The 20,429-nt window shown below is 40.7% G+C and overlaps 1 non-coding gene and 1 pseudogene across 1 annotated transcript; both read left to right on the plus strand.

The window, feature by feature from the left end:
* Window positions 1–2,049: 2,049 nt before the first annotated feature.
* Window positions 2,050–3,475, plus strand: LOC122705854 (annotated as a pseudogene).
* Window positions 3,476–12,925: 9,450 nt separating this feature from the next.
* On the plus strand, window positions 12,926–12,998 carry TRNAK-UUU. The gene has a single exon. It is a non-coding gene; the product is annotated as a tRNA-Lys (tRNA).
* The last annotated feature ends 7,431 nt before the right edge of the window (window positions 12,999–20,429 follow it).

Genomic DNA, 20,429 nt, shown 5'->3' on the forward strand with positions numbered 1-20,429 from the left:
GGAGAATCCCATGGATAGAGGAGCCTGGTGGGCTATAGTCCACAGGGTTGCAAAGAGTCAAACATGACTGAAGCAACTTAGCATGCATGCAAGAGGACGATACAGAGAACAGAAGAGTTAATGCTGTCAGGGGGAAATTAGGGAAGATTTAGATGTTTAAATGGAGGTTTAGATGGAAAAGACGCTGTCTAAGCTGAATTTTAAGGGAATTTGACAAATAATTGCGTGGAAGGGCACGTGAAACAGAACATGCCCTTTCTGTCTCAAGGCAGAAAGCCACAAATACCATGAAGTTCTGAAGGCACTATAAGCAGAGTGGTTCTATTGGCGGGGCGGGGCGGGGCGGGGCGGGGCTACATCACAAATAGTCTTTTATGCCATTCTATGCAATTGTATTGTGAAGTTTTTTTCAGTGCCTTTTATTTGTCTTTTGTCAGAGTATAATTGCTTTACAACGTTGTGTTAGTTTTTGCTGTACAACAAAGTGAATCAGCTATATGTAAACACATATCCCCTCCCTCTTGAGTCTCCCTCCCCACCTCCCACCCCACCCCTGTAGGTCATCACAGAGCCCTGAGCTGAGCTCCCTCCTAAAGAGCAGCTTCCCACTATCTATTTTATCCACAGTAGTGGCTAACCCATGTGTGGGGCAGGAATAGAGACACAGCTGTAGAGAATGGACTGTGGAGGCAGAAGGAGAAGGGGAGGGTGAGAGGACTTGGGAGAGCAGTACTGTGAAGTTTTAATTGCTGGAATATTCTAACCTTACTGCAAAAATTATAGGAAAGACTTTTCCAGCTGCATCAAACTGGCTTGCACAGCACATCTGTTAGATACACATGTATGACCAGAGAGCTAATATAGGCTTTGAATAGGCAGACCTGCATTTCTATCCTGTTTGGGCATTTACTTAGTTCCAACACTTACAGGCCAAGTTCCTTGGGGAAATTTCCTTAACCTCACTGAACGTCAGTTCCTTCATCTCTAAAACTGGGATGAAAAGCTTTCCTGCCTCACAGAATTACTGTGAAGATGAAATGGAATAACACACCCAAAGCTCTGAGCATAGTGCCTTAATAACTGCACAATAAATATTATCATTGATGGATATTGATATTACTGATAAATATACTATCTATAGTGAGCAATTAATAAGTGCTTGCTAAATACTATCTATTATTATTTTTAAACTGTCTTTCCAAGATTCCTCAAGCACAGTCTTGGCACAGGCCATTCTGAGACATGACATACATATGTTAATGGAAAGAATGTGTCAACCTCTCACCCCTCCAGAAGTAGCCCTGGAGAAGCACGTTACCAAAGAGATGCTATTGATGTAAGGTGGGCATTCTGTGAACAGTATCTGATTTGGTAAATGACGCAACTCTCTAGCTAGTAACGGAGTAAGTCAGGCACCATTCAAGTCTCAGTACTACCAAAAGGCAAGATGTTCAGGCCAGCTGGGAACTTGCTAAAGCCTGGGATGAATATGACAAAACGAGCATTTATTCACATCTAATGACTGAAGCTGAAGCTCCAATACTTTGGCCACCTGATGCAAAGAGCTGACTCATTGGAAAAGACCCTGATGCTGGGAAAGACTGAGGGCAGGAAGAGAAAGGGGAGACAGAGGATGAGATGGTTGGATGGCATCATTGACTCAATAGACATGAGTTTGAGCAAACTCTGGGATAGTGAAAGACAGGGAAGCCTGGCATGCCACAGCCCATGGAGTCGCAAAGAGTCAGACACAACTTAGTGACTGAACAACAATGACTGTGTATATTGCAATTCACCTACTTTAAGAAATAGTTTGGGGAACTTGCCTGGTGATCCAGTGGTTAAGACTCCATGATTCCAATGCAAGGGGTGGGTGTCAAGGAACCAAGATGCCACGAGGTGCAGCCAAAAAAAATAAAAAGAGCAGCAGCAATTTGGGATCCCCAGTGTGTGCTACCACCTCCACCTTCCAGACTCATGGGACCCGAGGGGAGCATGGCCACGGCCAGTGGAGCGAGTGGCTTGAGCATAGGCTGCTACTACCTGGAGCTGCTGTGGAAACAATATCATGATGGCTGCTTATGTTCCCTGTTGCTCCCTGCAGAATCCCAGAGCTCTGCTCTTGCATTGAGTGAGTTCAATGCAGAACTAGATCAGGCTGGTTAAAGACTCGGTCTCTGAGGAAACAATTGGACTGATGCGAATGCAGTTTTGAAAAGCAAAACAAAACAAAACAAAAACTGTGGACTATATATACTGTGATAATCCACCCCATTAGCCTGTGGCTATTGAGCTGTGGAAGGTCTGCGCACCAGCAAAGCAGGCCCTGTTTCTGGGCCCCAGACTGACTTCACATAGCCCCAGTAAGGTTAGAAAACCAGGCCCCCCACACTGGTCACTGAGAGGGAAAAGTGGATGGGAGGCTGCTGTCAAAGGACATAATCTGATCAAAAATGGCTTCTAAAAATCATTGATGAAGAAGAAAAAAATTGGATGACAAAGTATATAATAATATGTAGAAACTGGAAAATTATGATGAAAACACACACAGCTCTCTTCTTTATTTAACACTAGAAATACTGGGTATATAGTCTCGGTGCAGTTCACGCTGCAAATGACACTGGAAAAGCACAAGGTATTGTCATATGCCTAAGAGCAAAGTACTATCGGCTTTCTCAAAAGCTCAGCGGTGAAGAATCCCCCTGCCAATGCAGGTTTGATCCCTGGTCCAGGAAGATCCCACATGTCACGGAGCAATTAAGCCTATATGCCACCACTATTGAGATTGTGCTCTAGAGCCCAGGAGCCGCTACGACTGAGCCCGCATCCCACAACTAGCCTGTGTGCTCTAGAGCCCCATACTGGGGAACAAGAGAAGCCACTGCAGTAAGTCCTTGCATCACACAAAGAAAGAGCAATGTACTATCATAGTAGCAGAAGGATGATGTTCCTTCCCTTGGATATTCGTGTGTTTGATGAATACAACATGTGGTATTTCACAAGAGAACTTTCTACAGAAGGACCAATGATAAAAATGTGAGAGACATAATATATGTCATTACTAGCCAGGCACACTTGCACTTAAGGCATTCTGGGTCCTTCCACAAAAGCAAAAGTGAAAACTTCCTGCCTTTTATCAGGATGCTTTGGAGGACTATTTAAAGGAAATTCAATAAATAGGTGGATTTTAACATATTCTATCCATCTTGGCATCAAAGGTGGCGCTAGTGGTAAAGAACCTGCCTGGCAGTGCAGGAGACATAAGAGGTGTGGGTTCGATCCCTGGGTCGGGAAGATCCCCTGGAGAAGGAAATGGGAACCCACTCCAGTATTCTGGCCTAGAGAATCCCATGGACAGAGGAAACTGGCTACAGTCCATGTGGTTGCAAATAGTCAGACACAACTGAAGTGACTTAGCACGCACCCATCTTGACAACAGAAAAACACATTACTTTCATTATCATTGTGTATTTAGTCGCAGAGAAAAAGATATAAAATAAGTTTATGGTACTGAAAAAACAATTTTGGTTGGGAAAAAACAAGACATTAAAAAGTGTTAACTACAAAGAAAAATTTTGATAGATTATACTGAAATTATGAACTTCTGTTCACCAGAAGATACCATTGAGAGAGTAAAAAGACAATCCACAGAGTGGGGTAAAATATTGCAACTCTTATATCTCACAAAGGGCTTGTAGCAAGAATATATATTCAGAACTCTTTCAAGGGACTTCCCTGGTGGTCCAGTGTTTAAGAATCCACCTTGCAATGCAGGGGATGAGAGTTCAATCCTGGTCAGGGAACTAAGATCCCACATGCCGAGGTGCAACTAAGCCAAACTAGAGAGTTCATGCACCACAAGGAAGATCCTGTGTGCCACAACTAAGACTTGATGCAGACGAAAAAAAAAAAAAATCTTACAAATCAATAGGAAAGAAAGCAACCTACTAGGAAAATGGCAATTGATGCTTTGCAATATATCAAAATGGGCAATAAACATATAAAAAGGAGCTCAACTTCATTAGTCATCAGGAAAATGCAAATTAAAACCATAATGCAATAACACTATGCTTCCATCAGAATGACTCAAATGAAAAAGCATCAGCAATATGGGTAGCAACTGAACTCTCATATGTGTCTCTTGGTGTGTAAATTGGTATAGTCACATTGAAAAACTGCTTGGCAGTATCTTCTGGAGGTGAATAAGCACATTTCCTTTTCAATCTAGTGTGTGAGTGTGCTCAGTCACTCAGTTGTGTCCAACTCTTTTCAACCCAATGGACTGTAGTGTAGCCCGCTAGGTTCCTCTGTCCATGGAATTTTCCAGGCAAGAAAACTGTTCTGCATTGCCATTTCCTTCCCCAGAGGATCTTCTGGACCAGGACTGAAACTGCATCTCATGCATCTCCTGCATTAGCAGGCAAATTCTTTACCACTGCACCACCTGGGAAGCCATGGGTAGGGCAGGTATGCAAAAGGAAATTGTCCTCATGTCTACCAAAAGACAGGTATCATACATGTCATATGTGCTCCCAGCAGTACTGTTTTATTTTTTTAGTACTTTTCGTAATAGCCCCCAATTGGAAAGTACTAGTAGCTGGGTAGAAAAATGGATACTTGTGGTAAACTCATGCAAGGAAATACTATATAGCAATATGAGTAATCTACAAGCACATGAGAAATATGAATAAATCTCATAAATGTAATGCTGAGCAAAAGAAGCCAGACTTAAAGGGTACATAGGTATGATTCCACGCAAATAAAGTGTAAAGCTAGCAAAACTGATCAGTGTGGTCAGAAGTCAGAAATACTGTGGCAGAACATCGCTGGCACTCCAGTGATTAAGACGCCATGCAGGGAGCCCCGAATTCGATCCCTGGTCAGGGAACTAGATTCTGCATGCCATAACTAAGAGTTCAAATGCCGAAACTATAAAAAAAAAATCCTGCTGCAACTAAAGATCCTGCAAGTCTCAAGGAAGATTAAAGATCCCACATGCCACAATTAAGACCCAGTGCAGCCAAATAAATAAATACATATTTTAAAAAAGAAAAATCAATCTTCTATTAAAAGAATAATTTAAAAAAAGAGATACGCTTGGGAGGAGAATGACTAGGGACCAAGAGGGGACATGCAGAGGACTTTTGGAGTGCTCGAGATGTTCTATTTCTTGATCTAGACACTGACTACCAGAGTTCTACATGCATATTATACTTTAATAAAAAGTTAGATACATATATCAAGAATCTTTTTTAAAATCAAGAATCTTTAAAATGTATCTTTTGTCTTGGTAAGTTCACCTCTAGGAATCTATAAAATCAATATTTTATTGTTACAGATTATTCATATAACCTTATCTACTAGGAACTGTGCTAGGTGTTTTACACATATTAACCTACTTGATTTTGTGAACCAAAATTTTCCATTTGATTTCCTAATGTGTTATTGCTAACATATAAATATAAAAGATTTCTTTTTCTATATATTTATCTTTTATCGGGTCTTGACTGAAATTATTTTCATTCTAATAGTTTCGTTGGATAATTCTCAAATTTTCTAAGTAGACATCACTATCATCTGCAAATAAAGATAATTCTGTCTCTTCCTTTACAAAATGCATCTTATTTCATTGATTACAGTTTTATTCAGTTCAGTCGATCAGTCGTGTTCGACTCTTTGCGACCCCATGAATCGCAGCACGCCAGGCCTCCCTGTCCTTCACCAACTCCCGGAGCTTACTCAAACCCATGTCCACCGAGTCAGTGATGCCATCCAACGATCTCATCCTCTGTCATCCCCTTCTCTTCCTGCCCCCAATCCCTCCCAGCATCAGGGTCTTTTCCAATGAGTCAACTCTTTGCATGAGGTGGCCAAAGTACTGAAGTTTCAGCTTTAGCATCAGTCCTTCCAATGAACACCCAGGATTGATCTCCCTTAGGATGGAATGGTTGGATCTCCTTGCAGTCCAAGGGACTCTCAAGAGTCTTCTCCAACATCATAGCTCAAAAGCATCAATTTTTCAGCACTCAGCTTTCTTCACAGTCCAACTCTCACATCCATACATGACCACTGGAAAAACCATAGCCTTGACCAGACGGACCTTTGTTGGCAAAGTAATGTCTCTGCTTTTTAATATGCTGTCTGGGTTGGTCATAACTTTCCTTCCAAGGAGTAAGCATCTTTTAATTTCATGGCTGCAATCACCATCTGCAGTGATTTTGGAGCCCCCAAAAATAAAGTCTGACACTGTTTCCACTCTCTCCCCATCTATTTCCCACAAAGTGATGGGACCAGATGCCATGATCTTAGTTTTCTGAATGTTAAGCTTTAAGCCAACTTTTTCACTCTCCTCTTTGACTTTCATCAAGAGGCTTTTTAGTTCATCTTCACTTTCTGCCATAAGGGTTGTGTCATCTGCAGACCTGAGGTTATTGATATTTCTCCCGGCAGTCTTGATTCTAGCTTGTGCTTCCTACAGCCCAGTGTTTCTCATGATGTACTCTGCATATAAGTTAAATAAGCAGGGTGACAATATACAACCTTGATGTACTCCTTTTCTTATTTGGAACCAGTCTGTGGCTCCATGTCCAGTTCTAACCATTGCTTCCTGACCTGCATACAGGTTTCTCAAGAGGCAGGTCAGGTGGTCTGGTATGCCCATTTCTTTCAGAATTTTCCACAGTTTATGGTGATCCACACAGTCGAAGGCTTTGGCATAGTCAATAAAGCAGAAATAGATATTTTTCTGGAACTCTCTTGCTTTTTCGATGATCCAGCAGATGTTGGCAATTTGATCTCTGGTTCCTCTGCCTTTTCTAAAACCAGCTTGAACATCTGGAAGCTCTCAATTCACGTATTGCTGAAGCCTGGCTTGGAGAATTTTGAGCATTACTTTACTAGCGTGTGATATGAGTGCAATTGTGCGGTAGTTTGAGCATTCTTTGGGATTGCCTTTCTTAGGGATTGGAATGAAAACGGACCTTTTCCAGTCCTGTGGCCACTGCTGAATTTTCCAAATTTGCTGGCATATTGAGTGCAGCATTTTCACAGCATCATCTTTCAGGATTTGAAATAACAACTGAAATTCCATCACATCCACTAGCTTTGTTTGTAGTGATGCTTTCTAAGGCCCACTTGACTTCACATTCCAGGATGTCTGGCTCTAGGTGAGTGATCACACTATTGTGATTATCTGGGTCATGAAGATCTTTTTTGTATAGTTCTTCTGTGTATTCTTGCTACCTCTTAATATTTTCTGCTTCTGTTATGTTCCATCCCATTCCTGTCCTTTATTGAACCCATCTTTGTGTGAAATATTCCCTTGGTATCTCTAATTTTCTTGAAGAGCTCGCTAGTCTTTCCCATTCTGTTGTTTTCCTCTATTTCTTTGCATTGATTGCTGAGGAAGGCTTTCTTATCTCTCCTTGCTATTCTTTGGAACTCTGCATTCAAATGGGAATATCTTTCCTTTTCTCCTTTGCTTTTCACTTCTCTTCTTTTCACAGCTGTTTGTAAGGCCTCCTCAGACAACCATTTTGCCTTTTTGCATTTCTTTTCCATGGGGATGGCCTTGACCCCTGTCTCCTGTACAATGTCACGAACCTCCGTCCATTGTTCATCAGGCTCTCTGTCTATCAGATCTAGTCCCTTAAATCTATTTCTCACTTCCACTGTATAAAGGGATTTGATTAGGTCATACCCGAATGGTCTAGTGGTTTTCCCTACTTTCTTCAGTTTAAGTCTGAATTTGGCAATAAGTAGTTCATGATCTGAGCCACAGTCAGCTCCCGGTCTTGTTTTTGCTGACTGTATAGAGCTTCTCCATTTTTGGCTGGAAATAATATAATCAGTCTGTACTACCAGCAGCTCTATGCCAATAAAATGGACAACTTGGAAGAAACGGACAAATTCTTAGAAAAGTATAACTTTCCAAAACTGAACCAGAAAGAAATAGAAGATCTTAACAGACCCATCACAAGCAAGGAAATCAAAACTGTAATCAGAAATCTTCCAGGAAACAAAAGTCCAGGACCAGATGGCTTCACAGCTGAATTCTACCAAAAATTTAGAGAAGAGCTAACACCTATTTTACTCAAACTCTTCCAGAAAATTGCAGAAGAAGGTAAACTTCCAAACTCATTCTATGAGGCCACCATCACCTTAATTCCAAAACCAGACAAAGATGCCACAAAAAAAGAAAACTACAGGCCAATATCACTGATGAACATAGATGCAAAAATCCTTAACAAAATTCTAGCAAACAGAATCCAACAACATATTAAAAAAAATCATACATCATGACCAAGTGGGCTTTATCCCAGGAATGCAAGCATTCTTTAATATCTGCAAATCAATCAATGTAATACACCACATTAACAAATTGAAAGATAAAAACCATATGATTATCTCAATAGATGCAGAAAAAGCCTTTGACAAAATTCAACATCCTTTTATGATTAAAACTCTCCAGAAAGCAGGAATAGAAGGAACATACCTCAACATAATAAAAGCTATATATGACAAACCCACAGCAAGCATTACCCTCAATGGTGAAAAATTGAAAGCATTTCCCCTGAAATCAGGAACAAGACAAGGGTGCCCACTCTCACCACTACTATTCAACATAGTTTTGGAAGTTTTGGCCACAGCAATCAGAGCAGAAAAAGAAGTAAAATGAATCCAGATAGGAAAAGAAGAAGTAAAACTCTTGCTGTTTGCAAATGACATGATCCTCTACATAGAAAACCCTAAAGACTCTACCAGAAAATTACTAGAGCTAATCAACGAATATAGTAAAGTTGCAGGATATAAAATTAACACACAGAAATCCCTTGCATTCCTATATACTAACAATGAGAAAACAGAAAGAGAAATTAAGGAAACAATACCATTCACCATTGCAACAAAAAGAATAAAATACTTAGGAGTATATCTACCTAAAGAAACAAAAGACCTATACATAGAAAACTATAAAACACTGATGAAAGAAATCAAAGAGGACACAAACAGATGGAGAAACATACCGTGTTCATGGATTGGAAGAATCAATATTGTCAAAATGGCTATACTACCCAAAGCAATCTATAGATTCAATGCAATCCCTATCAAGCTACCAACGGTATTTTTCACAGAACTAGAACAAATAATTTCACAATTTGTATGGAAATACAAAAAACCTTGAATAGCCAAAGTAATCTTGAGAAAGAAGAATGGAACTGGAGGAATCAACCTGACTTCAGACTCTACTACAAAGCCATAGTCATCAAGACAGTATGGTACTGGGACAAAGACAGAAATATAGATCAATGGAACAGAATAGAAAGCCCAGAGATAAATCCATGAACCTATGGACACCTTATCTTTGGCAAAGGAGGCAAGGATATACGATGGAAAAAAGACAACCTCTTTAACAAGTGGTGCTGGGAAAACTGGTCAACCACTTGTAAAAGAATGAAACTAGAACACTTTCTAACACCATACACAAAAATAAACTCAAAATGGATTAAAGATCTAAATGTAAGACCAGAAACTATAAAACTCCTAGAGGAGAACATGGGCAAAACACTCTCCGACATAAATCACAGCAGGATCCTCTATGACCCACCCCCCAGGATATTGGAAATAAAAGCAAAAATAAACAAATGGGACCTAATGAAACTTAAAAGCTTTTGCACAACAAAGGAAACTATAAGCAAGGTGAAAAGACAGCCCTCAGATTGAGAGAAAATAATAGCAAACGAAGCAACACACAAAGGATTAATCTCAAAAATATACAAGCAACTCCTGAAGCTCAATTCCAGAAAAATAAATGACCCAATCAAAAAATGCGCCAAAGAACTAAACAGATATTTCTCCAAAGAAGACATACAGATGGCTAACAAACACATGAAAAGATGCTCAACATCATTCATTATCAGAGAATGCAAATCAAGTCCACAATGAGGTACCATTACATGCCAGTCAGGATAGCTGCTATCCAAAAGTCTACAAGCAATAAATGCTGGAGAGGGTGTGGAGAAAAGGGAACCCTCTTACACTGTTGGTGGGAATGCAAACTAGTACAGCCGCTATGGAGAACAGTGTGGAGATTTCTTAAAAAACTGGAAATAGAACTGCCGTATGACCCAGCAATCCCACTTCTGGGCATACACACCGAGGAAACCAGATCTGAAAGAGACACGTGCACCCCAATGTACATCGCAGCACTGTTTATAATAGCCAGGACATGGAAGCAACCTAGATGCCCATCAGCAGACAAATGGATAAGAAAGCTGTGGTACATATACACCATGGAATATTACTCGGCCGTTAAAAAGAATTCATTTGAATCAGTTCTAATGAGATGGATGAAACTGGAGCCCATTATACAGAGTGAAGTAAGCCAGAAAGATAAAGACCAATACAGTATACTAACGCATATATATGGAATTTAGAAAGATGGTAACGATAACCCTATATGCAAAACAGAAAAAGAGACACAGATGTACAGAACAGAATTTTGGACTCTGTGGGAGAAGGCGAGGGTGGGATGTTTCGAGAGAACAGCATCAAAACATGTATATTATCAAGGGTGAAACAGATCACCAGCCTAGGCTGGATGCATGAGACAAGTGTTCAGGCCTGGTGCACTGGGAAGACCCAGAGGAATCGGGTGGAGAGGGAGGTGGGAGGGGGGATTGGGATGGGGAATACGTGTAAATCTATGGCTGATTCATATCAATGTATGACAAAAACCACTACAATATTGTAAAGTAATTAGCCTCCAACTAATAAAAATAAATGGAAAAAAAAAAAGAATATAATCAGTCTGATTTCGGTGATGTCCATATGTAGTCTTCTCTTGTGTTGTTGGAAGAGGGTGTTTGGCTATGACCAGTGTGTTCTCTTGGCAGAACTCTATTAGCCTCTGCCCTGCTTCATTCCATATTCCAAGGCCAAATTTGCCTGTTACTCCAGGTGTTTCTTGACTTCCTACTTTTTTTTTTTTTTTTTAGTTCTACCACTTTATTGCTACCAGTCCATCTCCCTCCACCCTCGTGCACACATGCTCAGTCATGTACCCCCATGGACTGCAGCGCTCCAGGCTCCTCTGTCCATGGACTTTTCCAGGCAATAATACTGGAGTGGGTTGCCATTTCCTTCTCCACTGACTTCCTACTTTCGCATTCCAGTCCCCTATAATGAGAAGGACATCTTTTTTGGGTGTTAGTTCTAAAAGGTCTTGTAGGTCTTCATAGAACCATTCAACTTCAGCTTCTTCAGCGTTAATGGTTGGGGCATAGGCTTGGATTACTGTGGTATTGAATGGTTTGCCTTGGAAACGAACAGAGATCATTCTGTCATTTTTGAGATTGCATCCAAGTACTGCGTTTCAGATTCTTTTGTTGACCATGATGGGTACTCCATTTCTTCTAAGGGATTCCTGCCCACAGTAGTAGATATAATGGTCATCTGAGTTAAATTCATGCATTCCAGTCCATTTTATTAAGGATAGTGGCATCCTCATCTTACTCTTGACTTTCACGGAACAAACTCTATTGCCTTTTGTTTCATATGTACATTCATTTTCTTGTTAAAGAAGTTCCATTCTATTTTTATTTCATCAAGATGTCTAATTTAGAATAGCCTTTTCAACTTCCTTCTTAACTTCTAGAATATGGTCCTTCTTTTTCAAGCTATTTAATATAAACTTTGCCTTAATGCATTTTCTATTGTTTATCCAGTTTTGCATTCCTGTAATAAAATGTTTGGACAGGAGACATTATTCTTCTGATATGCTTCTAGGAGTATTTTGCTGTGGTCCATGCCAGGGTTAGAAAAGAATTCTAGACACGAGGCAGAATGAAAGGAAAATAAAGTTTATTCGAGTAGGGGAGGGGAGAGTCGCTGCTGGCACAGTGGGCCAGCTTCCAGATAGTCTGGGAGAGCCGACATTGAACATGGGTCCTTGGTCCATTTTTACAGCCTCGGTACAAGGAGTGGGATAGTATACTGGGTGGGGGAAGAGTAAAGCAAATACCTTCTCCCTGTATGGGGTAGGAGGGGACACAGGTTATACTGCTCAGGAGGGCCTAAAAATTCTTAAATAGTTAACAACCTGGGGGACGATAAAGATCTGTTTTTTTTCTGTTCCTGCATCCCAAGATCCTCCTTGTTCACCTTGTTCTTTCGTCTTTGGGACACCACATATTTGTTTTTATAGTTTGCCCGAGAGTTATTTAAATTTTAAAAATATATCTACATGTTTAGATTTTTCCTCCTCAATTTTTATATATTATGGTCAAAGAACGTATCCTATAAGAATTCTACTTGAAAAAAAAACACTGCAAAATAAAATGTGTTGGAAACCTCTGAGTAAGAAAAAAAAAAAACACTGCAAAATGAGTTGGAAAACTTTTGAGTAAGAAAAAAAAGAATTTTACTTTTTGTAATGTTTACATTTTTGTCAGTTTTTCTAAATGTCCTATGGACAGCTAATAACAGCATATGTGATACAAAATTTTTATATATTTGTGTACGATATAAGATTCTAAACCTATTATATTTAAATTATTAATGACATCATTCAAGATGCTCTTATTTTTTCTACACTTGATAAAATAATCTCAGAGAAATGTTCATATGTCTCGCTATGATTGTAATTTTTTCTTTTCCCTTATATTTCTTCTAATTTTTGCTTTAGGTGTATTTGTTTCTTTGTTGTTAGGTGTCTAATGGTTTCTGATGTCTATCTTCTTTGTGAGTTGTACCTTTTATCATTAAAAATATTCATCTTTGCTTTATTCAATTTTGTGTGTGTCTTGAGTTCTTTTCACATGTTAATAAATGCCTTCCTCGCTCCCTTTTTTGTCTGCATTCTTCTGGTATATCTCTGACCATTCTTTCAGTGTCATCATCTTGACTTCATCTACAATGTTTCTTAACAGCCTGGGTAGCTCAGCTGGTAGAGCATCAGACTTTTAATCTGAGGGTCCAGGGTTCAAGTCCCTGTCCAGGCACCAAAAAATAAACAAAATAAGGTGTCTCTTAACAGTAACATTTGGGCTTTTTTCTTTTTTCTTTTTGCTCAATTTGAGAGTCTTTGTCCTTTAATGGGGGGATTTAAAGAATCTGCCTGCAATGCAGGAGACCCTGATTCAGTTTCTGGGTCAGGAAGTTCTGCTGGAGAAGGGATAGGCCACCAACTCCTATATTCTTGGGCTTCCCTGGTGTCTCAGCTGGTAAAGAATCTTCCTGCAGTGTGGGAGACCTGGGTTTGATCCCTGGGTTGGGAAGATCCCCTGGAGAAGGGAAAGGTTACCCACTCTAGTATTCTGGCCTGGAGAATTCCATGGACTGTATAGCCACTTTCATTTTAACCTATTTACATAGGTTTAGATAGTTTGGGCTTATTTCTATCCGTTTATTCTTTGTATTTTTGGTTAATTATATATTCATGTTACTTCTTCCTATCTCCTTATTTTTTCCAGAATGACCCACCTTCTTTTTCTATAATGATGTAGAAGTCATGCATCTTGCTAGAGCTAAAAATTAATTTCAGGGCATTAACAGTAGCAATGAAAAGGTAAATACTAATGTTGGAAGACAGTAATGAAATAAGCATTTTCACACATTATCGGTGGAAATGTACATTCTTATCCTACCCTTCTCAGTATTTATACTGAGGGGGTGGAGAGGTAACCCTAATTATGTGGCTTAAACCGGGGCTAGCTCAGCCTCATCCAAGCTACCAAACTGATGGATCAAATTTCCAAATGAAAAGCAAGGTATTGATGGTGAGAAAGGACGAAAACACACTAGCTCGGCAACCAGTACCCTCTAAAAATTGTAGAGGGTACGGTGTGCAAATGTCATGTGGCACTGCCTGTAACTGAGAACAGTTGGAAGCATCTTAGGTGTGCACTGTAGGTAACTGGTTAGATTATGAAACATGCACACTATTCTTCCAGGGCGATCAGAAGAATCTTGATTTGGGACTTCCCTGGTGATCCGGTGATTAGGACTGGGTGCTCTCACTGCCCGGGCCCTGGGTTCCATCCCTCATCAGGGAGCTAAGATCCTGCAAGCTGCACAGCAAGGCAAGAAAAGAAAGAACAATGAAAAAAAATCTTGATTTGCACAGAGCTTTAGGAAATAGTGGGATCTCCAGAGGCATAGATAGGAGAATGAGAGGATTCTCGAGCTGGAAAGTCATGGAAAATTTTGGGTGTTGTGCAATAAATGTCAAGTCACAGGGGAACAGAGATTATAAAGAAGTTCAAGTAACTTGACAAGCGAAGAGAAAACTGACCAGCGGAGTCGATACTGAGAGAACAGAAGTCGTAAAGGAGAGGGAGATGGGAGTGTAGTCAGGCCCTTGATTTCTGCTCTTTCTGAAGTCTGGTTTTTCTTCTTATCTGGGTTGTTAGACCTCCTTCCCCCTGAAACAACATGAGTCCCTATATTCCTTGAAAGCAAAAGGCATGTCATGGAGATAAAATCAACATATTTTGACTGTGAGGGCTTCTTATGACACATTTGTATTTTAAACTTAGGTGGTAAGCGTCCCTGGTGGGATCAGTGGTAAAGAATCCACCAGGCAATGCAGGAGATGCAGGCTCGATCCTTGATCTGGGAAGATTCCACATGCCACAGAGCAGCTAAACCTGTGCCCCACAACTATTGAACTTGCTCTAGAACTTACTTGGCACAGCTACTGAAGTCTGTGCCCCAGAGCCCGTGCTCCGCAACAAGAAAAGCCCCTGCAATGAGCAGCCCAAGCACCACCAAATAAACCACAGCCCCTGCTCTCTGCAGCGAGAGAAAAGCCCCTGCAGCAACAAAGACCCAGCACAGCTAAAAATAAATCAATAAAAATTTAAAGCAACTAAAAAGAAATTCTCAGGTAAGCCCTTACCCTCATCTACATCCCTGATCTCAGTCTACTCTGCTAACCGCTATATCCCCTCTTTTATGTTCCTTTTATCCCTCACGCACTTCTCTTACCAGAGTCTTCTTTTTCCCTATTTTTTAATCTTCCATTTTCCCATTTTCTCTTGACTATTTTATGATCTCAACGATTATCTTTGAGCAGATGATTCCCAGAGCTCTCTTTGGAGCTCCCAGCCTGTATTTCCTTGGCCCTTCTAGACATTTTAGCTCTGCTGTCCTTCTGTCTCCTCCAGTGCAGCATGTTTCAGAGTTCATCATCTTTTTTCCAAAACTGGCGCTTCATTTTGTATTCATTCAGTGGCCCCATCATTCCCTCGGGGAACCAGACTGGTGCACCTTTTTCTCTCCTTTTTCACTTGTCCCCATGCCCGTTTCCCCCAGTTAGCGGCTGAGTTCGGTCACTTTGTATTTGAAACATCACTGCATTTGACCCATATCCCTCTTCCCCACCGTCACTCCTGCTCAGATCTGTTGAAAGTTCCCTCAGGGCTTTAGTTTTTCCAAAATGAAAGAAAAACTCCCATGTAAATATCCAGGCAATTAAAAAAAAATCTGTGTGTAGGCCAGGACTGGAGAGAGACAGGACAAGGCCAATTATTGTAAGAAATGTATGTCTAGAGTTGGTAAAAGTTGTTAACAATTAGTTGGGGGGTGGGATTTCCTGGTGGTCCTGTGCTTAAGACTCCGTGCTCCAATGCAAGGGGCCTGGATTCAATCCCTGGTAGAGGAACTAGATCCTACATGTCACAACTAAAGATCCTGCATGCTGCAATGAAGATCAAAGATCCCACATGCCACAACCAAGATGTGGCAGAGCCAAATAAATAATATTTATTTAAAAAAAGAAAAATGTTAAACAAAAAGAATGAGGGGGTAAGCCTGAAAAGGGGTTGCTTCCCAGGTGACTCAGTGGTAAAGAATTCGCCTGCCAATGCAGGAGACTTGGGTTCGATCTCTGGGTCAGGAAGATCCCCCGGAGGAGGAAATGGCAACACACTCCAGTATAATGCCTGGGAAATTCCATGGACAGAGGAGCCTGGCGGGCTACAGTCCATGGGGTCGCAAAGAGTTGGACACGACTTAGTGACTAAACAACAAGAAGCCTGAAAAAATAACTGGAACAGTTATATGACTAAATAAGAGAGTAGAGGGGATAAGGCTCAAAAAGAAGAAAAACTTGACACAGAATACTTTTAGTAACCTCAAGGAACAGTGTAATGTTTAGTAGTGGGGAACTGGATAGCATACTTTAGTTCTGGACATAGCACTGGAGAAGCTGGAGGTAACAGGGTACATTAGAGGTAGTGATGCTTCCATATGAACTGCAATGGGCGCAGAGAGAGTCACAGAGCATAGCCAATTTTGGCCATCTCCACTTCTGTAAATGTTGACAAACCAAACAAAGCTTAAGTCTTATTGGTCTGGCTAGTCAACGTGGGAAAAGAAAAATGAAGATTCATCCTTCCCAGGTGAATCTGGGTCTGCATTTTCTGAGCCTCACAGCACATGAGAATGGTCAGTTATTTAGAGAGCTCTGAGTCAACAACCCCAGACCTAATCTACCTGCACTCGACTTTCCCCATTCAATTCCTCCTACATATGTTAACAAACTGACCTGAGCAAATTTCAACTCTGGTCTCATCACTCTTCAGCTAAGACATTTCACTAGCTTCCCACAGACTTAAGAATAAAATCTCAATACAATCTTTAGCCTAGCTTTCAAGTAAGTATGACAGACATAAAAGCAATAGATTTTGGCATAGAAGACTTGGGTTCAAATACTGGTTCTGACAACTATCTATGGGACCTTGGTCAAATTATTTTAATTCTCAGAGCCTGTTTCCTCACCTGTAAAATATGGATGATAATTTCGCACAGCTGGTGTGAGAGATAATAAGGCACAATTTATCTAGTACACAGAATCTTGATCAAGAATTTCCTCCTTCCCTTACTTTATCACTCAGCTTCAACCTATTTTTTCTAAAGTAATTTTTGTCAGTATTTGTCTTTTTTAATTTTTTTTTTCAGTATTTCTCTTTATGCGCTATTATACTGTGTGCTATGCTAACTTGCTTCAGTCATGTCTGACTCTTTGCAATCCTGTGGACTGTAGCCTGCCAGGTTCCTCTGTTTATGCGATTCTGCCGGCAAGAATACTGGAGCGGGTAGCCATTTCCTTCTCCAGGGGGTCTTCCCAACCTAGGGATCAAACCTGCGTCTCTTAGATCTCGTGCACTGGCAGGCAGGTTCTTTACTATTTTGCTAAACTCTCCCAGAGTCTTACTGTCCCTTCCAGGTATCCTCTCTGGATGTCCCTCCCCTTCTACCTGTCACCCACAAAGAATCAGCAGGTAGGGCAGGCTGGGATCTCCCCGGTCTTTGAAGATGAGCTCCCAGGAGATGTGCCCAGGGCTAGGAATATAGCAGTAAATACAGAACTGGCGCTTAAGGAACTTTCACACTAGTGGAGAAGTCAGACAAATGGACAGGCAATTACGATACTGAGATAAGTGCTCTGATGGAGAAAAATTTAGAGGGCTATGAAATCTTACCCAAGTTGGAGAAGTCAGAGATTGACAGGGTGATAAAATGTAAGTTTAGACCTTCAAGTAGGTGGTGGGAGTGGGAGGTGGGAAAGGAATTGAGGGAGAAGGGAATATGGTAGAAGTGTGATCATCATGGCACATTTCTCCTTAGCTATCCCCATAAACCCTATGCTCAATATGCTATCTTCTTCCACACCTCTGTGCTTTGCCTGTGCTCCTTCCCTGCCAACTCATGTTTTGGAAGCCAGCTCAAATCATTTCCTCTTGGAAAGACTTCCTCAGGCAAAATTAGTCATTCCCACCGCTCTCCTTCTACACTAATGACTCCACTTTATGAGCGAAAAATCTGGATACATTGTCTGACAGTGAATTCTTTTTCTGATAGATAAACTAATTTTATTAGATGCTATAGATATTGTGGCTTAGCTGGTAAAGAATCTGCCTGCAATGCAGGCGACCTTGGTTCAAGCCCTGGGTTGGGAAGATCCTTTGGAGAAGGGAATAGCTACCCACTCCAGTATCCTAGTCTAGAGAATTCCATGGACTGTATAGTCCATGGGGTGGAAAAGAGTCTGACACGACTGAGAAACTTTCACTTTCATAGATATGGAAGTTAAATCATATTTTATTTAAGTTGTCTTTAATAAAAAGAAAAATAGAGAAAACAATCATATATATAATACATATCTGTGTCATTGTTTTTGTTATTCATATAAGGGATAGTTAGGGAGTTTGGGATGGACATGTACACACTGTCAAAATTGATGGCAATGTAGTATATATACAAAACTGAACAGTTTATAATGTTAAATAACCATTAATTTTAATTTTTGCTACTATTACTGCTAGGCTCTGAACATTTAATTGGACTCTGATGAGTTTTTAAAAATTTTAATGATTGTCTGTTACTTTTCTGATTGTCTGATATACTGGTCAGAGAGGGGGTAATTGGAATATGTTTGGAATTTCTCTCAACAATAATCTCTAAGTATTTTCATTAGTAATTTTTATAGTCTCCTTATCTGGGTCTAGCTTCTTCATTTTGTGGCTCTTTTATGTAAATTACTTCTCTCTCCTGAGATAAGCGGAGTATCACAGAAAGGGGAGTTATGGCACTTGCCCAGTCCTGAAACCCCACTTTGACCTCTTGCTCTCACCTTTAACTTGCTTTGAACTCTCCCCAAATTATTGATCCTGAAAAAAAAATTATTGATCCTGTGGGACAGCTACCTGATTATGAACTTGGCTCTTCTGACAATGGTTCTCGGATCTCCTCCCTAAGTAATTGGGTCATGTCTCTCCTAACTGGTGAAGTACTCAGGCATCTGTTAGTGACGATGAAAATTTAGGTTTAAGGAATACAGAAATTAGTGTAAATATGCAATATTAGGATCTGAAACCGAGAGATCTAATGTCTACTCCCTTTGCTACAAGCTCTGTTCTATTAAATAGCATAACTGACCTTCTAAGAGGAATTTCTTGATGAATCCTGGAAAGTTAAAAAAAGTGAGAGACAATATTTCCTTATTTGATTTCCCAACATAAGGTGTGTATGCTGCTGCTGCTTAGTCACTTCAGTCATGTCTGACTCTGTGCGGCCCTATGGACTGTAGCTCTCCAGGCTCCTCTGTCCATGGGATTCTCCAGGCAAGAGTACTGGAGTGGGTTGCCATGCCCTCCTCCAGGAGAGCTATCCATCTCAGGGATAGAACGTGGGTCTCCTGCATTGCAGGCAGAATTTTTTTAACACTGAGCTAACAGGGAAGCCCATGAGCTATGTATATATAACTGCTAAATACCTGGAGAAGGGAAAGGCTACCCATTCCAGTATTCTGGCCTGGAGAATTACATGGACTGTATAGTCCATGGGGTTGCAAAGAGTCGGACAGGACTGAGCAACTTTCACTTTCACAGGTACCTAAAGCCTAGATATAAGTGATCATGATTTTTAACAGACTTTTATTTTTAAAAGTTCATTTTCCTGATCTTACCACTTTTTCTAATTCTAAAATGCAATTTTATGATTAAAAAATTACCTACTAGCCAAATAATGCGTCACGACAGCACTATTTTTATCTCCTTTTGCAGTGAGGGATTCAACTGTGCTCTGATAATACAGTGGTAAACAAAGAAGACAGGGTCCTTGACTCAATAAATATCTGTGCTCTCACTGGTCAGCCTTCAAGCCCCTTAACCTCTCTGCTTCCAGAAACCCACGATTTCCTGGATCTATAGCTCTCTTCCTTTCCCACTGCAGGAATTAAAGCTCTCATTATCTTCCAGCTCCAAAAAAAAAGAAGAAGCCTCCCTCACTGGTTTCTTATCCATCCAACCACTCAACATGAGATTTCTAAAATGCAAATCTTTGGGCTGATTTTCAATTTCCTACTGTACTAAGTCCTGATTCTCAGACTTTCTATGTAAACCCCTGCAGAATTTCTCTCTGGGTATAAGAACTGTCTTATTTCTGGGTGTTCTCCAGTTTGCAACCAAAGTACAAGCAATGTCTTATCACTTGCAGTAAGAACAGGACCTACCCTGTCTGTGGCATATTGGTCTGTGAGGAGGGGATGTGGGGGCAGTTACTGAGAGATTATTAACCACTAAAGAAGAACCCACTCCAGAGCCAGGAAACAGGTCGCCTCAAGCTTGCTCTGAAAGTACACATCTTTTCCCCAGTCATAAGTAGTTCCCATTTTTGTAATCTTGTGATGCACTCTCTAGCTGAGCCATTCTGACTACCTAATTCCACCCCCTTTCTGCCGCACAGAACTTCCCATCACACAAGGCCTGTGGTTTTAAGTCTTCATTTTTTTGCTTCTGAAGTTTCCTGGGCCTGGGACGTCCGTTACCTCCCAGGAGGCCTGGCGACCTTTTATTCCGCGTTCACGGCTCGGGAGACTTTCCTTTCTCGCTCGCCCACTCGGCCTCCCCACCTGGGGCTTCTATCCT

The sequence above is a fragment of the Cervus elaphus genome, chromosome 12 (genome assembly GCF_910594005.1).
Source record: "Cervus elaphus chromosome 12, mCerEla1.1, whole genome shotgun sequence".
Taxonomy (NCBI): Eukaryota; Metazoa; Chordata; class Mammalia; order Artiodactyla; family Cervidae; genus Cervus; species Cervus elaphus.